This window comes from Helianthus annuus, chromosome 15 (assembly GCF_002127325.2).
Source record: "Helianthus annuus cultivar XRQ/B chromosome 15, HanXRQr2.0-SUNRISE, whole genome shotgun sequence".
NCBI classification, from domain to species: Eukaryota; Viridiplantae; Streptophyta; class Magnoliopsida; order Asterales; family Asteraceae; genus Helianthus; species Helianthus annuus.
The window spans coordinates 100,702,116-100,716,842 of record NC_035447.2 but is presented as its reverse complement, the minus strand read 5'-3'; the positions used below and the strand labels follow the sequence as shown (position 1 = coordinate 100,716,842).

Here is a 14,727-nt window from a genome sequence, read left to right as displayed (position 1 = left end):
CCCATTGCTAGAGCACCCTACAGGCTTGCTCCAACAGAAATGAAGGAACTAAGGACCCAGTTGGATGAACTGTTGGCAAAAGGTTTTATCAGACCTAGTTTGTCTCCCTGGGGAGCACCTGTCCTATTTGTGAAGAAGAAGGACGGATCGATGCGTTTGTGCATTGATTATCGTGAGCTAAATAAAGTTACCATAAAGAATAGATATCCTTTACCAAGGATCGACGATCTGTTCGATCAGCTGCAAGGAGCGAGCTACTTCTCGAAGATCGACTTAAGGTCGGGCTATCATCAGCTAAAGGTCAGAGATGAAGACGTGCATTAGACAGCATTTAGGACTCGCTACGGTCATTACGAGTTTCTAGTGATGCCTTTTGGGCTCACAAATACACCGGCTGCGTTCATGGATCTCATGAATCGCGTCTGCAAGCCGTACTTGGACAAATTTGTCATAGTCTTCATCGACGATATCCTTATATATTCAAAGAACCAAGCTGACCACGAGAAACACCTCCGTTGTATTCTCGAATTGCTACAGCGTGAGAAACTCTACGCCAAATTCTCTAAATGCGAATTTTGGCTACGAGAGGTTCAATTTTTGGGTCACGTTGTAAGTGAGCGTGGTATCCAGGTGGATCCCGCTAAGGTGGAGGCAGTCATGAACTGGCAAGAGCCAAAGACGCCTACCGAAATTCGTAGTTTCCTGGGGTTAGCAGGATACTACAGGAGATTTATTGAGAATTTTTCGAGGATTGTTGCGCCCTTGACTTCCCTAACCAAGAAGAAAGAAAAGTTCATTTGGGGCCCAAAGCAGCAAGAATCTTTCGAAATTCTGAAGCAGAAGCTAAGCAACGCACCTGTGTTGACACTACCGGAAGGTACAGATGAATTCGTAGTTTACTGCGATGCATCGCACACTGGCATGGGGTGTGTACTTATGCAGAAGGGCAAGGTGATTGCCTATGCTTCAAGACAATTAAAGGTGCACGAAAAGAATTACACCACCCATGATTTGGAGTTGGGTGCCGTTGTATTTGCACTGAAATTGTGGAGGCATTACCTATATGGTATCAAGTTCGTGATTTATTCTGATCACAAAAGCTTTCAGCATCTGTTCAACCAAAAGGAATTGAACATGAGGCAACGCCGTTGGATGGAAACCTTAAATGATTATGATTGTGAGATCAGGTACCATCCTGGCAAAGCGAATGTGGTCGCTGATGCCCTAAGCAGAAAAGAAAGGGTGAAACCTATTCGAATCAATGCCAAGAGCATTGAAGTCAGGAATAATCTGATTGAAAGGATATTAGCTGCACAGCGAGAGGCTGTGTTGGAAGCTAATTATCCTAAGGAAAAGTTAGGAGTAACTGAAGAGTAGTTAACTCTTAGCAAGGATGGAATCCTTAGACTAAACGGACGAATATGGGTTCCGATTCATGGAAGACTACGAGATGTTATCCTCCAGGAGGCCCATAGTTCCAAATATTCTGTCCATCCTAGAGCAGACAAAATGTATCAAGACTTAAAGGCAAATTATTGGTGGATAGGCTTGAAAAAGTCTGTAGCCGCCCATGTAGCAAAGTGCTTAACTTGTGCTCAAGTCAAAGCCGAGCACCAAAAGCCGTCTGGCTTGCTACAACAGCCTGAGCTTCCCGGGTGGGAGTGGGAATGCGTAACGATGGATTTTATTACCAAGTTACCAAAAACAAGGAAAGGAAACGACACGATATGGGTCATAGTCGATAGGCTGACTAAATCAGCTCATTTTCTACCCATCAAGGAGACGTATAGCTCCGATATGTTAGCCCAACTCTATGTTGATAAGATTGTAGCCTTACACGGCATACCTGTGTCTATTATCTCCGACAGAGATACCAGGTACACTTCTCATTTCTGGAAGAGCTTCCAGCAATCTTTGGGCATGCGTTTGAACTTCAGTACGGCTTACCATCCACAGACGGACGGTCAGAGTGAGCGTACCATTCAAACGCTAGAGGACATGCTACGCGCGTGTGCTATCGATTTAGGTGGTAACTGGGATAAGAACCTACCCCTAATCGAATTCTCCTACAATAATAGCTACCATACCAGCATAAAGGCTGCGCCTTTCGAGGCATTATACGGTAGGAAATGTAGATCGCCTGTTTGTTGGGCGGAAGTGGGAGAGGTCCAATTATCAGGATCGGAGATAGTTTTCCAGACGACGGACAAGATTGTCCAGATTTGGGAACGTCTCAAAGCTGCCCGAGATAGGCAGAAAAGCTACGCTGATCCGAAGCGTAAGGATTTTCACTTCGAAGTAGGTGAAAAGGTGTTGCTTAAAGTATTACCCTGGAAGGGGGTGACGCGTTTCGGCAAGAAAGGTAAGCTGAGTCCGAGATACATAGGACCTTTTGAGGTCATTGAACGTGTCGGATCGGTTGCCTATAAGTTGAACTTGCCAGAAGAGCTCAATGGAATTCACAATGTGTTCCACATCTGCAATCTCAAGAAGTGCTTCGCCGATGAATCATTGGTGATCCCACACACAGATGTGCATATAGATGAGAGCTTAAAGTTTGTAGAGAAGCCTTTGTCGATTGAAGATCGACAGGTGAAAAAGCTTCGAAGAAAGCACGTACCAATTGTAAAGGTCAAATGGGATGCTCGTAGAGGTCCCGAATACACGTGGGAAGTCGAAGCCACGATGAAAGAAAAGTACCCCTATTTATTTGAGTAAATCTCGGGTCGAGATTTATTTTAAGGGGGTGAGGATGTAACACCTCGAATTTTTGTGTCCAATGATGTGTTAACACGTGTCATTTGATTACACGTGGCATTGATATTAAATAAAGGACTAATTTTGACAAGCCTTGAAAGTATGTAAATTCGAGGGTTATAAATGTCAACAAAGGGTAAATATACTGTATAGTAACCCTAAATGATGCTCGTACCTTCAAACGAATAAATCATGGATCGTACGGAAGCGAAACGCGGAAGAAAGTGAGAAATTACGAGCTACAGGGGTTAACCGTGTCAACATGTTTAAATTATACCTCTGAGTGACCCTTTAACGTTCCCGAGGCTTTGTAACAGTATTATACGCTCACAAGAATATACTGTATAAATTCCGCGAAGTTCCGTTATAAAACGAGAAAGTTATGATCAAATTCGTATGAGAAGGGTTAAAAGCGTCAATAATATAATATAAGACTTTCCGGATAATAAATAAATTAACCGGGGGCTTAACGATACGGGTAAATAACGCGAGGTCCTTAACTGTAATTAATCAAGGGCCATATCGCGAAGTTACCCCTTCAAACCCGAAGGGTCAGGTTATTAATTACCAAAGATTCGATATTAATTACTAAGATTTAGTAATCATTTCAAAAAGATACAATTTTAACCCCTTAGGGACCGTAAAGGGTATGCCTTACGGACCGTAAGGGGGGGAATGATTGCTGGTGATCCGCCTATGGCTTACGGACCGCAAGGCCTAAGCCATACGGTCCGTAAGCGATGCCCAGCGATTGAAAGTTGACTGTTGGCTGTCCAAAGCGGTAAAACACGAAGTAATGGGTTTCTCAGGGTCATGGGTGCCCCCTACTCGACCCATAACTCTCTAGGACACCTGCCATTCATCCATGGTCACTTGTAGAGTGTGTTGTGATGATCTTAATGCCATTCTTACACTATAAATAGAACCATTGTGTGCATAAGTTTCATCACAACTCAAAACACATTCTCTGATCTTTCTTGGAGCTTTCAAACCTTCTTCTTTGTTCTCTAAGCAAGCCTAAGCTTCTGTAAGTCATTTATATCCTTTGTAGTTTGATTTTACTTAGTAAGATAGCTAAAAACCAAACCGTCGTAAATACGATTTGACTTCAAAATAAATCCGTAATGGCTCAGTCTTATGACGGATCAAAAGTATTTATGAGTTGGTAATTATGTGGGTAATAAACCCCTAAAAGGGTTCCCTCTGATCGCCACTCTAACTAGTTCAAATGTCGAGTCAAACGAACGTTTAAAAAGTCAACAGAAAGCCGTTTTTGCGAATCTTGCATAATCTGTAATGTATATGCTATGAAACCTGTTTTGATGATCATAAAACATGATATTAAATATATAAACTTGTCTAAACTCGTTTGAATCGACCATTTGCTATATTGACCCGGTTCGGAGCCGAATGTCGCAAAAGTTTGACTTTTGCTTTGACTTCAGTTCTGACCCGTTTAAGTGAGGTATAGATATGCCTTAGGACTCTCTTAGGACCAGGTTACATGATGGTATAACCCTCTGTGACCGGTTCATGATTTGTCCGAGTCTTTTACGCGTTTCCGTTAATCGCCTAAAAGTTGACCGTAACGCCCTTTTTAAAATAAAACGAGTATTTCGGACACGTGAACGGACCATAACCTTGCTTACTAAATTATAAGCATCTCCTTAAAGTCTCACGTCAATCCGAGGGTTAGAATGAGAGTTATGCTAAAAAGCGCAATTAACGTAAACTTTTGTAATAAACGGCGCAATTAGCATAACGCCCATCTAAACCAAGATTTCATCACCAAAACTTTTACCCACTGTTATAAAATAAAATTTTTGGAATTTTAAAGATTTTTAATATTTTTTACCTCGCTCATAACCTGCGGTTATGGCTACGGTTCGGTAAATACCGAATATGCCCTTTTCGGCCAAAACTTGAGTTCTACAAGGTCTTTTGACCCGATTCCAGTTGCTACTGATTTTAAATAATAAATAAAGTATTTTAAACTTTATAAACTGTTCGGGAAACTCAGATTTCCTGTAGAACTCGAAAAGCTCTTTAAAAGTCTTTAAAATGACCGAAAAACCCCTACGGGGCGTAATATTAACTTAAACTCGTTACGGGCATCACGGAAGGTATCCTACTGATACCACAAAGGCATATTGACTTAGGAAATAAACGTAGGACTCTCATGGTTAACCGTTTCGCCTAATGCGCGCACGGTTCGGCTTATGAAACTAGTTTTCGTAAATTAGCCGATATGGGTCAAATTATATCATTGTGACCCCAAAATCCAGAGTGTGAACCTTAAACCCATATAAAACAAGTCTCTGAACTTGTTGGGTCAGAATCACACTCCATTCTCGGTTTCCGCCTTCTCGCGCGGTTAAACCATATCTATCTTTTGAAACCGACCGGTCTAGGCTACGGCTAATATAAAGACCCGTTAGGATTCTAATAGGTTAATTAAAACCTTCGTTCCAGAATAGGAGCCCCAGTAAAAGCTATCTGTGACGTAATCCATTAAGGAATATACTTGCAAAGGTAAATACTTTAACTTATTTTCCCTTATACGGGCATGGGATACGGTATATTAATACCGCTTGATTGAGCATCATATCTTCCATCGCTTAGGTGGTTAATTGAATAATGTGATCGGCTCATTTAAACAGTCTTGTTACTTAAAAGCCTTTGGGGGGTTAATGACCGTTGTCCCGGATATCCTTGGCATCATTTTACGAAATGGCCACGACCTCGACATCCCGGTGTAGGCGTACACCCGGTATATTATGTCGACATTATTATTATTAAAAGACGTAGCCGTTGGTTTTTACACTACGGTTTTATGCAATGTGGTGTGTCTATTAATCTTTAACCCGGACAGGATCCGGGCTACTGAACGCATAAAAGGACATGTAATTCGTTCACAAGATTTTAACAATTTTCCCAAGTTATAAAAGAGTTTGTGCCTCGTGCATTCAAATCAATTTTAATAAACATTTTAAAATGTGTCAGTTGAACGTATTTACCAGTGTAAACTGACGTATTTTCCCCAAAAGATTAAGTGCAGGTACTACACGAAATTTGGCTGGTAATAGCTTCCTAGCATCACGAATAGTCTCGCAAACTTGATGCTGTATCTGACTGAACAATACTTTACTTTATTTATGATCCCCTGTGGATACAATTCGACTTCTGTAATACACTTGATATTACATTCAAAAGGTTGAATTATATTTATCTTTATGCTTCCGCTGTGCATTCATATAATTGTGTGGTTTGACTATATTGTTGCCAACTACGTCACGGTAATCCCCCACCGGGCCCACCGGTGAGACACGTGGAAATCGGGGTGTGACAGCTTGGTTCACTTGCAACTCATCCCTTGGCACACCACCTCTCTCACACTTCACCCACCACCCACCACCATCACAACACCCTCATCCACCACCATCATCCATTGTCCATCATAGAGTGTGTGAGTCGTCTCGGGATCCAAGATTAATCGTAAGAGTTCTTGACAATCAAAGGCCATGTTTGCCTAAGTCTCTTACATCACTTGGTGAAGACAAGTGTATAGTGTAATACTTTTTATTTTTAATCTTTTCGCACTTTTTATTTGGTTATGTATTAATGACTTTAATAACTAGTTTCTTATGTTGAAGGTGATTCTTCCTTATCGTTTGTCCGTGGTGTCTTGGCATTATTTTACTGTCTATATAAAATAAAAGATTTTCACCATTCATATCTTCACGGTCTATTTGGAGATATGTTGGCTACCTGGTCGGGGGTTAAGGGAACGGTATGGTAAGAGTCTTGCCATTGTTCAGTGTATAGATCCTGCAAAGGACCTGGGTCAAATTTAGTAGGACCTCCTTCAATACCCACCGGTATTGGATGGCGGGGGTCCAAACTCTTTGATCCCCTCATAAGTTAAACTACTATTAAAACTTTAACCCGGCTACTTAGGACTGTATCCCTGCTGACTCAGACTACTTAGCCGAGGGTAACGTCACCTTCAAAAGAGGGGCCTACCACATTATGCATTAATAACTTAATTAATTATCTTTCAATAATCCGACCCTTTAGGATTGTATCCTAGCTCACTCAAACTACTGTGTTGAGGGTAACGTCGCCTTCAAAAGAAGGGCCTACTACAATAACTAAGATAGTCTCTTAAAATGTGCAAAAGTGCGGAAATAATCAAAGGTTACACTACACACGAATCGGATCCAAGTGATTCATCTTGTCTATCTGTTTTTACTTTTATTTTATTTTCAGCATTTTAGTTAGTTTTATTTTTCTAGTTTAAAACCTTTTTTCTAACTTTTGATTTGATTAGATGTTGAGGATAAACCGGTACTAATAGCTCTTGTGTCCTTGGACGACCTCGGTATCTTAACAACACTATACTACGTCCACGATGGGTGCACTTGCCCATATGTGTGTTTAGTGTTAGTAAATATCGTGTTTTATAAATTTAAAACTTGGCTAAAAAGTGTAAAACAGGCTTAAAATATACACCTAATATATATCACACCTAACGCACATCAAGTTTTTGGCGCCGTTGCCGGGGACACAAGGATATTAAGAAAGTTAGGAATCAACGGCCTAATCGTTTTTTCTAAATTTTTCTTTCATTTTTAGGATTTTCGTAATTTTTTAGCTTCTGCAGAGCTCAGCACGGGCCGTGCCTGGTCGGATACGAGCCGTGTTCAGCATTGTCATTGGCAGATTTTATTTTCCGAGTTACAGAGAGCTGAGCACGAGGCCGTGTCGGTGCAACAAGGGGCCATGTCCAACTCCCCAGTAACAGGGGTCCGGGAAACAATCATTGTACCTCCGACCACGAGCCGTGTTCACCTGAGCACGGGGCCTTGGTGAATCTTCTGACCGACATTATTTTCTGTTTTTATTTCAGGACTTGGAACTCAGGCGCCACATTCGCATTCTCCACATAGTGTATGAGCTCCAGTTCCAGTAGAGACATAAAAGAACCCCTAAACGAACCCGAACGCTTTCTACGCAAACGACTCAAAGCTAAAAATCAAGAGAAAGTTTCGGGGGACCTACTTCCAATGGAGGACCAACGTACTCTCATGGATTACCTACGTCCCATCGTAGGTAATCTAGGCGCTGCTATCAATGCGCCGAATGTCGAAGCCAACAACTTCGAACTTCGGCCACATTTGATACAAATGCTTCAAAACTCCGCAACCTTCCATGGGCTTGCGGACGAGGATCCCCATCTACATATTACTAATTTCTTAGAAATATGTGATACCATTCAGATCAATGGAGCATCCAACGACGCCATCCGCCTTCGAATGTTTCCATTTTCACTAAAAGAGCGAGCTAAGGCTTGGCTCAACGCCCTCCCAGTTGGCTCGGTAAACACCTGGGATGAACTGGCCCAAAAGTTTCTATATAACTATTTCCTTCCTGCTAAAACGGCTAAATTAATAACTGAAATTAATACATATTCACAAAAGGATGGGGAATCCTTATATGAAACTTGGGAAAGGTTCAAGGAGCTACTAAGAAAGTGTCCTCATCACGGTCTTGCGGTATGGCAACAAGTATCCACGTTCTACAACGGGTTGTTACCACACACAAGACAGACACTTGACTCTAGCTCCGGGGGACTTTTAGGTAATCGCCGCCCAAATGAAATATATAATCAAATTGAGGAAATTGCTCAAACCAATTTTCAGTGGCACACCCCCCGAGGCAATAAATCTATTGCCCCGGGCGCCCATAAGGTTGATGAAAGCACCTCTTTACAAGCCCAGATCGAGGCCCTTTCTTCAAAAATCAAAAAATTAGAAATGACAAAAACCGCCTCGGTTATGGCTTGTGAAGGGTGTGGTGGACCACACGAAAATTGGAGTTGTATGAAAGAGTTAGATGATCAAACAGAGTCAGTAAACTACATTGATAATAGACCTAGGCCGTCAGGTCCTCCAACGGGTACCTACAACCAAGGATGGCGCAATCACCCTAACCTTGGCTGGAGAGATCCCGGCAATAGTACTAACCAACAAAACTTAAACCAACGAACAAACTTTCAACAACCAAGAAACGAGTCACAAAATTTCTCTCAACAATAAGGTGGAAGTGAAAGGCTTGAAGATACTGTATCTCGCCTCATCTCCGATACTGAAAAGAAAAACTCGGATCGATTTCAACAATTGGAATGGAATTTTAGAAATCATCAAGCTAGTATACAAAACATTGAAAAACAAATAAATCAGTTAGCTCAAAATTTCTCCGAGAGACCACAACGCGCGTTACCAAGTAATACCGAAACCAACCCAAAAGCACAAGTCCATCTCATAACATTGAGAAACCGTACCGTGGGTTCCGAAGAAGCTCCACCACCGCCAACTGAGAGAAGCACAACCCCGCCCCAACAAGTGAAGGCTTCTCCACCAATTCAAGAGCCTACTAAGGCTCCTCCGGTTCCATACCCCGGGCGGTTAATTCGTCAAAAGACCGATGAGCAGTTCGCAAAGTTCAAAGATCTATTAAAACAATTGCATGTTAATGTTCCATTTATCGAAGTCCTAACTCAAATGCCTAAATACTCAAAATTTATGAGGGACTTCCTCACTCATAAAAGGAAAACTGAATCATTGCAATTAGTTAACTTAGGCGAAGAATGCTCCGCCTTACTACTCAACAAACTCCCGCAAAAGAAGATTGATCCTGGAAGCTTCACAGTTCCTTGCTCAATTGGGGAATCCCCCATTCGCAATGCACTAGCCGATCTTGGGGCTAGCATAAACCTCATGCCAGCTTCAATGCTCAAACGACTCGGCCTAGGAAAAACGAGCCCTGCAAAGATGAGCATACAACTTGCTGATCGATCCATCAAATATCCACAAGGTGTCGCTGAAAATCTATTGGTCAAAGTCGAAAATTTCGTATTCCCGGCCGACTTTGTCATACCAGACATGGAAGAAGATGCTGAAGTCCCTCTCATCCTAGGGAGGCCATTTCTAGCCACAGCACAAGCAGTGGTAGACATGAATGACGGAACACTAACATTGAAGTTTGGGGAAGAGGAAGTAAAGTTTGGGGTTGGGAAAAGAGTAGAAGACGAAGATCCGGTCCACTACATGAAGGTCATCGACTCAAGCTTGGATGATGCTCTCCAACGGTGCATGGGATGCAAAACATCCCGCCTGGGTAACATATGACCAGGTTTTGGGTCTAGCCAAGGACCCTTATAAACGTGGCGCACCACGGAGGCATTCCGCGGAACTATCCTTAGTTTAGATTAAGTTTTATGTTTTCTAGTTTAATTTTAATTTTCAGGAATAAAACACACTCGGGATGGTGAAGGATAATAAGGGAAACTTGCACCAGCGCCCATGCACGAAAACAGAACCATCCGACAAATTTTCTTCGTTACAGCAAGTTTAGCACGGGCCGTGTCCACCCGACACGGCCCCGTGCTACACAATCTGCAGAAAATGCCCAGTTCAGGTAACTGGACACGGGCCGTGTTCATTGAACACGCCCCTGTGTCCAGGCTTCTGTTTCTTTTTACAAACTTTTGTTACTGGCACTTAAACACGGGGTCGTGCCCGGACACCACGGGGCCGTGTCCAGAGTACCAGTAACATGAAATTTTGCTTCTTCACACCTTTTTACACATTTAATCAACCTAAAAACTTATTTTTGGGACACATTGAGGACAATGTGTAATTTAAGTGTGGGGGGGATGCTAAAACTTTGAATCTTGCAAGTCCTAATTAACAAGCCTTACACAAAACTCTATTGGAACCGCCAATCACCCCAAATTTTTTTCAAAAATTTTTTTCATTTTTTTTACTTGTCTAAGTTTAAGTTGGGAGTTTCAAAATTCTAAAAAGGTTATATTTTTACAAATCTACAACCGATAGCGTCGTGATAAAAAGAACCAACATAAGAAAATTATGAAACGGCATGACAAACTTAGTTAAAATTTGATTATATATACTTGATCACATAAAAACCCATTCCCACAAAAGTGAGTTTTGAGCCTTTATTGAGCATACAAATACATATCTTTAAACTAAATGCTCATTTTTCGTTTCTTGTGTGAATAGCCGCTTGGTTCTTACAACTCTAGAACTTGCCACGACAATACATTCCCGGTCCTTACCAACTTAAACCCGAGTAAGTAAATGATGGAGGCATTAGGACTAACCCTTTTTATTTCTACACCATTATTTTCCTTTTTTTTTACCACCTACCCAAATCCCCCTAGTTAACCCCTTTGAGCCTAAACCTTTTCATTTCTTAACCCACTTCAAACACCCTTTTTACCCACCTAAACCCTTTTCCTTTTAAACCCTTTATTTTAGTAACAAAGCTCGGTTTCTCTTATGACTTTGAAAAAAAAAATGATGAGAATGAAGCCAAAGAAATAAACAAACAAGTTTATCAAAAATAACTTTGTTTGAAATGCTTCATCAAAAAAAAAGTTTTGAAAAATATCAAGTCTTACGAAAACCGACGCTTTTTACGCTTTTCGCCCCTTTACTAACCACTAACCCAACCACCCACCTTTAGCCCAAGCCTAACCCTTCACCCAAAAAGTCGTCTTGATATCTACAAAGGACTATAGTTAAAAAGGAGGATGATTGATTACTTGGCAAGCATATGGTAGGAGTAAGTTCCATGCCGCTCTCGAGTGATTTACTAAAAATACACCTTCGGCCGAGTGTTGAGTGATCCCCCATGAGGTATGTGAACTCGTATATAAATAGAATTTTAAAAAGGCATGTTATGCCCTAATAAGTAATTTATCTTATGAAACATTTTTAATAAATCATGACGAATAGGATTGTAAATAAATAAAAATAAAACTCAATAATGAATCTTGGAAATCCCGACACTCTATGACAAGCCCAAAAACCTTCTCTTCTACCCATTCCATTTGGGAGTGTAAAGCCACATTATAAAGAGTTTTGCTTGAGGACAAACAAAGATTCAAGTGTGGGGTATTTGATGTAAACAAAATGCAACATATAAATTACATCAATTGTGGCATAAAACTAACCCTTTTTTTAGTACTAATATTGGAAAAAGTGTGTTTTTGTCTTCCTTTTGTATTTTCAGGATTAAATGAGCTCAAATAAACAAAAGAAGCAAAAAGGCAGCTAAATGTAACAAAAATACAAGAAACGGAACAAACGTAGCATGCCCGAACCCCCGATAGCATCTTCCCAAGCAAAACAAAAGAACAGAATGCTGAGCACGCCCCTTGCTCACAGAGCACGGGGGCGTGCCCAAGTGTCAGCAGAAAAGACAAAGTTGTAGAAGTTTCCATCGCCCACCACGAGGCCGTGCTCAGCGGACACGGGGCCGTGGTCAACTATAAGATTCGCGAAATCCAGGCAAATCTTGATAGTACAAATATGCTTCTGCACACGGGGTCGTGCTCAGCGGACACGGGGGTGTGGTCAACGAATGCAGACAAACTGCAATTAATGAAAAAAGAGAGGAGGATGGACACGGGGCCGTGCCCAACGGACACGGGGCCGTGCCCGAGCTTCTGTTCAGCCTATAAATAGGAGTGCTTGGTTCACTTGCAACTCATCCCTTGGCACACCACCTCTCTCACACTTCACCCACCACCCACCACCATCACAACACCCTCATCCACCACCATCATCCATTGTCCATCATAGAGTGTGTGAGTCGTCTCGGGATCCAAGATTGATCGTAAGAGTTCTTGACAATCAAAGGCCATGTTTGCCTAAGTCTCTTACATCACTTGGTGAAGACAAGTGTTTAGTGTAATACTTTTTATTTTTAATCTTTTCGCACTTTTTATTTGGTTATGTATTAATGACTTTAATAACTAGTTTCTTATGTTGAAGGTGATTCTTCCTTATCGTTTGTCCGTGGTGTCTTGGCATTATTTTACTGTCTATATAAAATAAAAGATTTTCACCATTCATATCTCAACGGTCTATATGGAGATATGTTGGCTACCTGGTCGGGGGTTAAGGGAACGGTATGGTAAGAGTCTTGCCATTGTTCAGTGTATAGATCCTGCAAAGGACCTGGGTCAAATTTAGTAGGACCTCCTTCAATACCCACCGGTATTGGATGGCGGGGGTCCAAACTCTTTGATCCCCTCATAAGTTAAACTACTACTAAAACTTTAACCCGGCTACTTAGGACTGTATCCCTGCTGACTCATACTACTTAGCCGAGGGTAACGTCACCTTCAAAAGAGGGGCCTACCACATTATGCATTAATAACTTAATTAATTATCTTTCAATAATCCGACCCTTTAGGATTGTATCCTTGCTCACTCAAACTACTGTGTTGAGGGTAACGTCGCCTTCAAAAGAGGGGCCTACTACAATAACTAAGATAGTCTCTTAAAATGTGCAAAAGTGCGGAAATAATCAAAGGTTACACTACACACGAGTCGGATCCAAGTGATTCATCTTGTCTATCTGTTTTTACTTTTATTTTCAGCATTTTAGTTAGTTTTATTTTTCTAGTTTAAAACCTTTTTTCTAACTTTTGATTTGATTAGACGTTGAGGATAAACCGGTACTAAAAGCTCTTGTGTCCTTGGACGACCTCAGTATCTTACCAACACTATACTACGTCCACGATGGGTGCACTTGCCCATATGTGTGTTTAGTGTTAGTAAATATCGTGTTTTATAAATTTAAAACTTGGCTAAAAAGTGTAAAACGGGCTTAAAATATACACCTAATATATATCACACCTAACGCACATCAAGTTTTTGGCGCCGTTGCCGGGGACACAGGGATATTAAGAAAGTTAGGAATCAACGGCCAAATCGTTTTTTCTAAATTTTTCTTTTATTTTTAGGATTTTCGTCATTTTTTAGCTTCTGCAGAGCTCAGCACGGGCCGTGCCTGGTCGGACACGAGCCGTGTTCAGCATTGTCATTGGCAGATTTTATTTTCCGAGTTACAGAGAGCTGAGCACGAGGCCGTGTCGGTGCAACAAGGGGCCATGTCCAACTCCCCAGTAACAGGGGTCCGGGAAACAATCACTGTACCTCCGATCACGAGCCGTGTTCACCTGAGCACGGGGCCTTGGTGAATCTTCTGACCGACATTCTTTTCTGTTTTTATTTCAGGACTTGGAACTCAGGCGCCACATTCGCATTCTCCACATAGTGTATGAGCTCCAGTTCCAGTAGAGACATAAAAGAACCCTTAGACGAACCCGAACGCTTTCTAAGCAAACGACTCAAAGCTAAAAATCAAGAGAAAGTTTCGGGGGACCTACTTCCAATGGCAGACCAACGTACTCTCATGGATTACCTACGTCCCACCGTAGGTAATCTAGGCGCCGCTATCAATGCGCAGAATGTCGAAGCCAACAACTTCGAACTTCGGCCACATTTGATACAAATGCTTCAAAACTCCGCAATCTTCCATGGACTTGCGGACGAGGATCCCCATCTATATATTACTAATTTCTTAAAGTTATGTGATACCTTTCGGATCAATGGAGCATCTAACGACGCCATCCGCCTTCGAATGTTTCCATTTTCACTAAATGACCGAGCTAAGGCTTGGCTCAATGCCCTCCCAGTTGGCTCGGTAAACACCTGGGATGAACTGGCCCAAAAGTTTCTATATAAGTATTTCCCTCCTGCTAAAACGGCTAAATTAATGACTGAAATTAATACATATTCACAAGAGGATGGGGAATCCTTATATGAAACTTGGGAAAGGTTCAAGGAGCTACTAAGAAAGTGTCCTCATCACGGTCTTGCGGTATGGCAACAAGTATCCACGTTCTACAACGGGTTGTTACCACACACAAGACATACACTTGACTCTAGCTCCGGGGGACTTTTAGGTAATCGCCGCCCAAATGAAATATATAATCAAATTGAGGAAATTGATCAAACCAATTTTCAGTGGCACACCCCCCGAGGCAATAAATCTATTGCCCCGGGCGCCCATAAGGTTGATGAAAGCACC

At 41.7% G+C, this 14,727-nt stretch overlaps 2 non-coding genes across 2 annotated transcripts; both read right to left on the bottom strand.

Moving 5' to 3' along the window:
• Positions 1 to 8,201: 8,201 nt before the first annotated feature.
• Positions 8,202 to 8,308, bottom strand: LOC118487867. The gene has a single exon (XR_004882810.1). It is a non-coding gene; the product is annotated as a small nucleolar RNA R71 (small nucleolar RNA).
• A 6,098-nt stretch (positions 8,309 to 14,406) lies between these two features.
• Positions 14,407 to 14,513, bottom strand: LOC118487925. Its single transcript, XR_004882858.1, has one exon. It is a non-coding gene; the product is annotated as a small nucleolar RNA R71 (small nucleolar RNA).
• Between the last annotated feature and the right edge of the window lie 214 nt (positions 14,514 to 14,727).